The following is a 12,088-nucleotide window of genomic DNA, read 5'->3' on the forward strand; positions in this document are numbered from 1 at the left end:
TTGATAAAAAAGGATTTTTCAAAAAAGGAAAAAAAATGCATATTGCCATAAATTGCCTGGACAACAGGTGACAGTCTGTGGTATGAGATCTAAGTTCAATGCTTAATCATCTGTATAAGATGTGGGCTGGAAGCCTCTATCTTGTCCAGACCTGGTCCCCCCTTCTTGATTTCTTTGCCCTCAATCCCTGCAGGATTGGGAGCCTTAGGCTCTCATAAGGCTGCTTAACAGACATGCCCCTAGCTTTCCAAACTGTGTCCCTTGGCCATGCAGTGGCTTGCCCAGGAAAGCATATGTTGCTCAAGTCTCCCCATGGATGGCCTCCCAGCTTACCAGGTATGCCAGAACTGTCCTTGCACTAGGATGCTGTGGGCTGATCCTGCAAAGCAGTTCTCCCACAAAGGCTGCACCAGGCCAGCCGTTGCTCTGCCTGGTGACTTAGTCCTGGCTCCTGGGTGCTATTCAAGATCACTTGTTTACTCACCCAAGCTCTCCCAATTCCTAAGATAAATTCCATCAAGTTCCCAGGTCCAAAAAAAGTAAAACAAAAAGAGAAAAAAAGAAAGAAAGAGCTGTTCCTGCAAGCCTCTGCTGGCATGTAAGTATGTGCCCTTTCTGCTGAATCTCCACTGCTCAGGATCTTCTCTTTGGCTCCTCGAGTCTCTTTCTGCCTCCCTGTGCAGCTAAAGTGATGTTTCACGGCAGGATCCCCTACCTGAGGTGGCTGGATTCTTTTCTTCCATATCTGACCATGTGGGGCTGCAAAAAGCTGTCTCTAGCCTGCCATATTGCTTTCTTACATCATAAGAGAATTTTTAATATAACAGATGTCTTTCTGGGAGAAAGGGGAAGTAACTTCAAATCCTTCTCCCTAGAACTAAGAGGTCATGGGATTTTAAAGGAGGGGCCTGCCATGGGGCTGGTGATGGTGTATGTCAGAAGCAGCTACATGCATTGGGGGCAGTCGTGGGTGTTGGTGCATCTTGGCATCAGAAATTCTACTCTGGGACCTTCAGAACCTCAACTTCTTTGTCTTGTGGAAAATCCATCATTTCTGGACAGGCCTGGAGGCTCAGACCTATAATCCTAGCACTTTGGGAGGCTGAGGTAAGGCCAGGAGTTCCAAGCCATCATTTCTGGGCAACAACTCAAAGTGTTAAGTAGTTACCATATTTTGCCATGTATAATGCATACTTTTTTACCCATATTATTGGGGGATAATACTAATTCTGTGTTCATACAAATATTCTTAATTCTTTTAGTTATGTTTGTGTGTTAGTGTTAGGTTTGGAAGACAATAATAATATCCATATGTGTAGGAGATAAGATCCTTTTGCTCAAGACATGGCAGTTCGCCTCAACGTGCTCTCTCAGGAGACGGTTTCCGTGAAGCGTCTCCTTGAGGATCTGAGCTTCTACACTTGCCTATTGATGTGCAGGAATATGTAGAGTGACTCTCCCTAGGGGGCGTGGAGAAATAGCTGAGATGAGCTGGAGGATGGAAAGACCGGTTTTGGAGCACATTGGGTTCTATTCTCTGCATTTTTCCTTCATTAGCATTATAAGGTGTAACTTTACCTTGGGCAATCGAGGACCAACAGCCAGGCTCCAAAATGTTTTACTCTAAACAAAATCAATTGTATATGCGTTCCTCAACCTTCACACTAAATTGTAATCTCAAATGGTTGCTTCCTCACGTTACTTGACTTCTTTGTAAATGTGTTAAATTCTTACTAAATGTTGGAAAGTATAAAAGATAATCAGTAAAGTTTAGCGGGCCCGCTGACCAGAGCGAGTCCCGGTCTCCCTTGAAGATTCATTCCCTCTGCAGTTCTTTCCCCTGCATCACCGGATCAGAAGCTCTAAGGAACACAGAACAACACATATGCAAAATAAAGCCCTACAATATGGTAATAGGCTTTTTCTCAGTTCATGATGCACTTGAAATAAAAGCATTTTTGGTGAATAAAAAGCAATGTATTTCTCAATTGTTGCGGACTTGAAAACCCAACTTGCTGTGATACCTGGAGGCCCAACTGGAGCCTTTGAATGTGTCAATAAACAAGCCCTTGAAGTCCCTCATGTAGAAAGAATGAATGTCATAGATGTAGTCCGCTGTTTTAACATCCATAGGCCTCTATCACCCAGGTTTATCACCCTGGATCCTAAGATTCAGAAATAATGCCAAGAAGAAAGTATTAAAAATGAAACATCAGCAATAAAGATAGAACCAAGGATCATGAAACTCAGAACTTTGAACTCCCCAAGTCTTTTCCAGAAATCAAAGTGTTAAATTTAGATAACTCTGTTGAAATCCCTACTTTAAACCTTGTAGTAGCTCCAACTTAAATCTGAGGTAAAGATCAAATTATTATCATGTAATTTAGGGCATCATCTAATGTGGTCACCTTGATTTCATCCCTGAGCTTTCTTTTCCCCCTATTTCTACTCTTTACATCCTCTCCATATCCTGGGTTTGCGAGCTAGGTGCCTTGAAACTCATTCAGGAGATTTTCAAATATATCCTTACTCAGGTCTCATAAACAAACAATTCACAATCTTGGGTGGGGAACTGAACATAGGTTAAATGTCTCCAGCTAATGTCCAATCATGGTTTTGAATTTCCACTATAGTCCTATTGTGTTTTACTAAAGTCAGACGTGTTTCCAGTGTTGCAAAATGCTAAAGGCCTAAGCATATGTCTAATTACAATTTCCCAAATTCTTTTTTCTTCTTTTATTCTCTTATCTTTTCCAATTCAACAGCTTGGAAAGCTTTTATAACTCTCATTTATCTGCAGATCACCATGCACTGTAATTGTCTTCTCTCTCCCCTGCCCACACTGGATTTAGCACATCACATCCTCCCAGACCCCTTGCTGAGGGGAGGTCTGCTGAGAAGTATGTGAGTATATCTCCTGAGCTTCTTTGCAGCCTCCAGGCAGAACAGAGAATGACTTGTACCTTATCTGCCATGGGCCATCTGTTTCACCACTAAAATAAAAGAGACTCTTTCACTGGGTCAAAGTGGCCAAGAAGGAAGGTCAACAAAATAGACACATTTTCCCAAATTGTTGGCCTCAGTCTCTATTCTCCTTGTCTTAGGTAAGTGATGCTAGGAGCCTCAGGAGGTAGCCCTGGCGTGTGTAGCATTGCTGTGACTGCTGCTCCAGATCTTTCCTTCCTGAAGGAATCCTCTATTTTCTGAGGAAAAACTAAGATTCCAATGTGGATATTTCCTTAAATGCAGCCCAGCCCCTTTTAGGCTAACTTACAGGGCTGGGAGAATAAACAGCTTGTCAAATGTGAAAGGAGGCCTTATTCAGTGGTTTCTCTCAAGTCACTTGGAGGTCTTCTGTTCACCTGCCATGTCTTGTTGGTACTAAAAGAATGGAAAAAGGGAAGAATCCACTCTAATTAGGAATCTAGAAAGTTAGAAAAGTTCTTTTCCAGTAAGACACTTGTGTTTGAGAGCACAGTGCACAGACACAAGTTGCTTAAAGGAAAAGAAATCTTCTAACTTTTTAGATTAAAAAAAAAAAGAAAGAAAGAAAAGAAAAGTAAAGAAACTTGTGTTTAGGAATGGGCAAGTGTCTCTGTGCCATGTGTTATAAACATTCCTAGAGGTTTCTTCCACAGAGTTGACAAAATGCCGTTCTTCTCATCATGGACCAAAGTTATTTTCATCATTGCTTTGGCATTTCCTTTTTATTCTGGTGAGTAAATCTTTTAGTTGTGGGTGAAGCATTTCACATATCTTTGAAAATGCAGAAAGCAACTTCTTTAATCTAGGAATGGAGGGACTGGTTTTGTTGGGTTTGTAATCCTTAAACCTGGTAAAATGACATGACATTTATAAATGTCTTTTTAATGATCCATCAGGGAATTGCTTTTTCATATTTCCTACTTTCTACAGAAGTGGAGACAGATGATGAGTTAGAATGGGTGGTGGACTTTAGATTTTTGTTTTTCTGTAACTAGAGATATTTGCCTAATTTTTTTTCTTTCTTGGAGGTCATATTCCATGGTTGTTAAATTCAAAAATGGAGAAAGCAAAGGTGTCTGCTATATCTGGCATTACTTGACAATCTATTATTTCATCTCTGAGTCCACTAGAGACAAGGCCTTGAGTAAAGAGAGGACTCAGTGATTCTTCTGCTGGAAAGTTTTTTCTTAAAGCTCAAAGTGGTTCATGAATTTCAGAATGAAATAGCTGGGCATTATTACATAGATGCTTAACATTAGAGCTGAGTACTAATTAAATGAGTCCTCATTAATTTCTTCATGTTTTCGCAATATGCAAGGCCTCTTAAAGCTTTATGCAAGGTATTATCTTCTCTGACTATGGTGTCTCATCTATAAAAATGAAAGAAAACCCCACTATGATATCTTCAAAGAAAGGTCATGGCAATTACTAAACAATCTATAAGATTATTTGTCACACATGATATTAATTTGGGAATTACAAAATATTTCCAGATTCGAAGTGCTTTTATGAATTTGTTGTTTTCATATGGCCACAAAAAGCTCACTAGACTTCCTCTATTAAGCAGTATGCATAGACTTCCTCTATTAAGCAGTATGTATGAGCAGTTCTCACCAGAAACTGCTTTTCTGCCCTCTTGCTCCTCTTATTTTTAATTGTTCTTTTGTGTGTTGGTTGCAGAAACTTATCTTGGACCTAGATTTCAACGTCGCAATTCAGTAAGTTTAATAGTGTTTAACTTGGAATTTAGAAAAGAGAAACTTTCAACATGCTTATATTTTAAATGTTAACAGAAAATTTTACCAAATAATAGACACAACAGAACGATCCTTTGAAAAGTGAAAGCAAAAATAAAATAACAACCAACCCCTCTTCCAGTAAGTTGAAGAAATAAAATCTTGTCAGCCATATAAAACCATTTAGTATTAAAGACAATGTAAACATTATTCCATTATTTAAAAATTCCATTAAAGGTCATAAACTTTATTGTACACAAATATCTAATATCCATTTAAGGGTATTTAATGTAGAACTGTTCATCCTAGTGAAGCAAGAGGATTAACAATAAACCTAAATATACACTTAAATATAGACAAAATAATAATTTTCAAGTAGTCATGTACCAGAATATTACATGTAGGTGAAGAAAATGAAGTATAACTCTAAATATCTGAATAGATAAATGGCACTAAAAGTTTAAAAAGCGGATCATGGAATAACAGTATTGTTTATTTTTGTAGATTACCAATAATGGCCAACACTAAACAAATTATATATATAGCTATATCTATATGTAGTTATACACATACATGCAAACATATAATAGTTGCATATGTGATGAACTTATTGAGAAAGGCAAGGGGCTGAATAAATAAAAAAACAGTTTTCATGTTTTCATATGGTATACAATCATGGAGCAGATTTGACCTGAGTATAAGAAGTGGAGGCAGGGTGGCTAAATTAGAAAGATAACTCCAGGCTTCTTAAAAAATTATATTGGGTATGTAAAAATGAACTTTTGATATTTTATGTTTTAGTGGATAGTGGATTCCTAAATGTTTATTTTTAAACCTCACTATAGAATATATTTATTTCATTTTGATGTATGGTATGGCATTATGTGCGTGGAATAAAAGCCGTTTTATTCCAAAAGTTTATTATCTGGTAAACTTCATGTGTTTTCTTTATGCTTAACAGCCAGACTGTAGTGTGTATGGAGACAATATAAATTTTTGTACCAGAGAAATGGATCCAGTCTGTGCAACTAATGGCCACACATACAACAATAAATGTACTTTCTGCAGAGATAAGTTGTAAGTACACAATATTATATATCAACTCTTTTACAGTAATGCAGAAACCATCTCAAAATGATAGGAAAATTCATGTTTCTGAAGACCCATGCACAATCTACACAGGATATAACATGTGAGCATCTAACGGTCACAGGAACAGATTTGTGCCTTTTTCTGAAGTTCTCATTTTAAAAATTAGTTTTACATTTGACTTTCTGTATAACCCTACTTGATATTCTGCAAATGTATAAATCAATTTAACTCAATTTAGTTATTATAAATTAGTAACTTAGTTATTATAAATTATATAGGACTGATGACCTATATAATATAATCCAAATCCCAGTGTCTGAATGATAGATAATCTCCATGATGTAGACCCAAACTACAGGGAGTGTAACTGATCAAGACATCTAAGTACAGAACTCTAACATCCACCACAATAGGCCCACCACGTCTATAGAAAACCCTTCCTATGATCTACTTTGTTTCCTGAACTCAGGACAGCCTCCAAACTTTCCCTAGAGTGTAGGGCAATCTAGGACACATCCACCCAACCTAACCAGCTTGTCTTCTTCACTCTGAAGACATTGACAGTCTAAGGATTCAGCTACCTTCCTACCTCCTTCCACATTTGTGCTTACAGATATTTCCTCTCATGAAATCTTTGCAGATTTAATCCAAAAGTTGCCTTTTGCTTCCAAAGGACCTCTAAAATAATTTCTAATCCAGTCCTGTCTTGGGTCTAGGCAGATGCCAAGCCTGAATCAGAAATAGGCATGTAGAAAAAGTCAGGCAGCCCCAGATATCAGAAGAACTTGTATCAGGCTGACAAACAGGCAGGACCGAGCTGCTTGTAGAGATAAATGGAGCATGAATTCTCCAAACTGTCCATGTTCAAATCCTCCTCATTCACAAGTATTTTATGTAATTCTTGGGGAATTAAAAAATTCTCTTTTAATAATTTCTTCTTCCTTTTCTATTTTTCTTCATTTATAGAGCATATCCAGAAAAAGTTCAATTTGATTATTATGGTAGATGCTGAGTTTTTCCCTGAGCTACACATACTTATGGCTCTTATTGTGACTCTATTTTATGGTGAAGTCTACAACCAGCTAGTGTCTCCTCAATCATGGCCTCAATTTCTCAATGACCAGATGAAGCCCTCTATGGCATATGAGATGTTGAAGACACCTGTGATGAAGTAATTTTTATTCTCTGTGTTCAATCACTTAATAGTACATTGAAAACTAAATTGATTGCCTATTTGATAATATGAAACCTGATACAATTTATAAAAATAAAAGCATGCATTTCACTCAAAGAAATTTTTAATGATGTTGTCTTTATTAAAAATGTCTTTTCTTTCTTTGATTTCATACTGTATTCATATACATGAATACTTTTGATAACTACAAAGAAATATTTTCAAAGATGACAAAATAATACACAACTTGGAGGTTATCAATATCTGGGTTCCTCTTTTTTCTAAAGAATCAGAACCTCTAGGAAGGGTATCTTGGAACTGAAATTCAAGTATCCTAGTTTATTCTTATTGGTAAGATCATATGACATGAATGTTAGACCACATAGACTTAAATTCTAAGATATAGGACACATTGAAAATTAATTGCAGTTTCAGAGTCTGTAAAAGATACTGTATAATTTCTAGGCTTGGGAGAAATAAATAAAGTGTTGTTCCTCTTTCATAATTCAGTCGAGAGAGAGAGTGATCTTCATTTGTCAGGTAACCCTGTTTGCCTTGCTTAACCTAGGATATTCATTTGTTGTCCCAGTCTGGTGTGTTTCCATTCTTATTCATGTCTCCACTATAAGAATCAGGCTTTATTAATTTTAAGAGCAGACATGACAATCAGTCTGCCACATATCCCATATCAGTTCTGGTTTCCTTTTCAGTAAAAGTTTTCATATCTAAAAGAACGATCTATATGTGAGCTACTTATTCATTTACATCTCTAGCATTAATTCTTAATGAAAGCATCCTTTCAGAATGTGCATTTTTAGAGCTACAGTTTAAAAAATCAAGGTTGGACCATTAAGTTACAGAACTCATCCTAGGAAAAGTACTAATTACTTCGCTGTTGAAGAGTGCTTTGAATGGTGGGCTGGCAGCTGGAGTCAGTGCATCGCTTCCCAAGGGGAGTACTTAAGAGGTGACACTAGAGATATTCATCAATGATGTAGGTAGCAAATGTAATTTTCAGATGTGGTATATTCACCCAGTTCCATATTTTCTTAAATTATATAGGGCATGTTTAAAAATATTACTAATAGAAGGCTACTAAATTCACACATGTATTCTTTTTACCTTTATTTGACATATTACTTTTAAAACCTTACTATGCATCAAGTGCTATGTATAATGTTAGGAAAAAATTGGTAAGTAAAAAAAAATATTGTCACTGTCCTCCAGAGACTTTTAATGCACTGATGGAAGTTAGTATCTGTTAATAAATGGAAAATCTACCTTCTTACATAACAATTTTGCACAGAAACTCTGAGTTGACTTCCCTCATCTCATAAGGGTAATAACTTATTTCTTATAAAACTTTTGTTAGATACACATCAGTTCTATACTTTAGCGTTAATGAAAGTGAGATCTAGGAAATTTAACAGTATTTAAAAAGTAACATTTGGTAAGAAAAATATAGCATTTTGTGAATAATTGAGATAACATTTAGAAAATTTAAAATTCAACATTTTTTAAAAGATAAAATTACATAGCTTTTGTATATGCACAACACTGTGCAATTATCACCACCGTCTAATGACAGATAATTTCTCTCACCTCTCACACTCCAAAAAAACTCCCAAGTACTTCTCAATTTCCCTCTCTAAACAGTCTTGGTAACCACTAATCTACTTCTCATCTTTATATAGTTTTCTAATTTGTACAGTTTAAATAAGTAGATCCATCTGACTTTCATCTGAATGATAAACTATAAATGACACCTACACACATATGTACAGTTTGTGGTCTTCTGTGACTGACCGCTTTCATTTAACACAATGTTTAAAATGTTTTCAAGGTCCACTCATATTGTAACGTGTATCAGTATTTCTTCACTTTTTAACTTGGCCATTTCTAAGTGTTCTTTAGAGAAATGTCTATTCATAGCCTTTTCCCATTTCTAGATGAGGTTATTTGTATTTTTCTTTTTGAGTCTGAAGTATTCTCATGTAATATGGATATTAGACCTTCATCAGTTACACAGGGTGGCCATAAAGTTCATGAACAATTTAAAATTGCACACTATTTTAAATTGCACATGAACTTTATGGCCACCCTGTGTAAAGTGCTAGTATTTTCTCACATGTTTAGATTGGTTTTTCACTTTCTTGACTTACCTTTCATTGAAAAGATTTTGAAATTTCAATGAATGCTAACTTGTGTTTCCTTTGTTACTTGGGCTTTTGTTGTTGTAAATGGAAATTTACTCTTAGACATAAGGTTATTGAGATTTATACCTAAGTTTCCCTTTAAGGGTATATAGTATAAGTTGTTCCAGTTAGATCATTGATCTATTTTGAGTTAATTTTAAAATACAGATTGCAAAGTTGTATGAAATGTGGTTTTTTTTGAAAATATTTTATTTTCTTTGTAATCTTATCCTGTTAAGTTTTCTTCATTTTTGAGTTATTTATTTATTTATTTTGTACTCTTTCAACTTTGTTAAAAACTAAAGTATAAACACATGCATTAGCCTAGGCCTACACAGGGTCAGGAACACCAGTATTGCTGTCTTCCTCATACCAATCTTGTCCCCAGTGGAAGGTTTTCAGGGGCATTAGTAGGCATGAATCTGTCTGCAATGCCTTATCTTGAAATACTCCTGAAGGTTCTACTTGAGACCCTTTTACAGTTAACTTTGCTTTTTAATAAGAGAAAGGAGTACCCTCTAAAATAACAATAAACTGGATAGTACAACAAATACACCAATAACAGTCATACACTATCATTATCAAGTATTATGTACTATGTGTTGTTCTTTTAAAAAACTGGAAGCACACTAGGTTTGTTTATATTAGCATCAGAACAAATATATGAGTCATGTGTTGTGCTATGTCATTAGGATGGCTACAGTATCACTGGGCAGCAGAAAATTTTCACCTCCATGGTAATCTCAATCATATAAGTGGTCCACTGTCGGCCAAAATGTCATTATGTAGCTCATGACTTTTTAAAAATTTTTTTCATTTTCTTACTGTGATTCATTTCTGAGTTTATTCTGTTGTTGTCAGAAAAGAACTTGGGATGATTTTAATCTTCTTAAATGTTTTGAAACTTGTTTAGTCACCTAACACATGCTTTATCCTAGAAAATATTCCAGGTATACCTGAGAAAAATGTAGGTTCTTTTGCTAGTAAGTGAAAAGTTCGATATAGATCAACGTCTCAGTTTTATTGGACCCCTATAATATGCCTTAGACTGGAAAATTTATAATCAACTATAATTTATCGCTCACAGTTCTGAGATTGGAAAGTCCAAGATCAAGGTCCAGCTGATTCAGTGTCTGCTTAGGGCTCATGCTCACCCTCTGCTTCAGAGATAGCACATTCTTGCTGCATTTGGACATGATGGAAGAGTCAAACAAGCTCCCTGAAGCCCCTTTCATAAGTGCTCTAATTCCATTCATGACAGCTCCATCCTCATGACCTAATGATATCCTAACATCCCCATCCCTCAATTCTATTACATTGATAAGTAGACTTCGATATTTGAATTTTGTGGATTCATAAAGATTAAACAAGAATTCAGTCCACTACTATTGTTCCATAAAACAATCTAATGTTCCATTGGTCCATTAAATTTGTGGTGCTGGATCAATGCCATGATGTTTATAGTAGACATGCAGATAAAAATATTCTTCAATGAGTATTTTAAAAATTAAGAGCCAAGGGCAGCACCTGTGACTCAAAGGAGTGGGGCGCTGGTACCATATGCTGGAGGTGGCGGGTTTAAACCCAGCCCCGGCCAAAAACTGCAAAACCAAAACAAACAAACAAACAAACAAAAAATTAAGATCCAAAATTTGAGATATTTACTCATGCATTTTATTAATGCCTCATTTTTATTGCTGTTCTGCTTAACGTCTACTTTTTCTCCTGACCTTTTGTGTCAAACACCCTTTTGGGTTTGAAATAAAATAGACACTCTTTAGCAATATTAGTGAGTCAATTCCTTAATAATTGACATCAAGCAGTACATGCTGTATTGAATTTAAAACTTTAACATCTAAGTATTGACAAAAAAATGGAATGTTCAAGAACCCAAATGGGTTTGGTTGGTAGCATTAGAAATCATAAGAATGTGATATCGAATAGAGCGATTACATTTTTCATGAACTCAATATTATCTTTACATATAATCTTATTTTAAATGCCTTGCAAGGATTGGTTCTTGTTTTCTGTTTTTTCTTTAATGAGTCTGTGTTTATTTTTATTGAACCAAATGTTACAAGAACTATTTCAAAATTTTCATGTTATATACTTTAAACAAGTTTTGTAGCACTAAATGACATTAGTTGTCATTTAGTTGTAACATTTTGCTTTTAAACGTGGTGTTTTAGGAAACTTCATCCACAAGCAAATGCAACTCTTATAGAATTATGGTTGTGTTAAAACATGATTTTGAGAAGGGTCTCATAAAGTCTAGATGTAAGTGCAAGAACTTGACCGTCACATGTATCACATGTATCCATGTGCGTGTGTGTATTTTAGGTCATTTCCAAAGCCTTGGTTTTCATATGACCTTTCATAAGGTCATTTCATAAGCCTTGGTTTTCCCTTCATTATATAGGGAAGAGTAATAGACTCTTTCACACATTGATTTGGCAATAAAAAGTCACCAAATTTTATCGGTGAGTTAATTCAGGGACACATGTAATAATCTGTAGCACAGGTGTTCTCCCTTGAAACAGATATAAGTGAAAACACCTTGATAGGCTCGGCACCCACAACACAGTGGTTACAGAGCCAGTCACATGCATCGAGGGTGGAGGGTTTGAACCTGGCTCTGGTCAAAAGAAAAAAAAAAATTGTGGTGCTGTTCATTTCTGCTATTTTATATTAGTTTTCTTTCTTTTTTTTTTCTTTTGTATGAAAGGTCTTTATTGGGGGGGATGCAGAGCAGCATCAAGGAGGAGAGAAAAAGAGAAGAGAGAGGAGAAAGACAGAGAGGAGAGTGAAGAGGAAGAGAGAGATGAGGAGACAGTGCAGGGGAAAAGAGAGGAAGAGAGAGAGAAAGGAGAAGTGTACCCTTATATAGGGAAGTATATTGGTTTTCT

The sequence above is a fragment of the Otolemur garnettii genome, unplaced genomic scaffold (assembly GCF_000181295.1).
Source record: "Otolemur garnettii isolate 467f Iridium unplaced genomic scaffold, OtoGar3 scaffold00003, whole genome shotgun sequence".
NCBI lineage: Eukaryota > Metazoa > Chordata > Mammalia > Primates > Galagidae > Otolemur > Otolemur garnettii.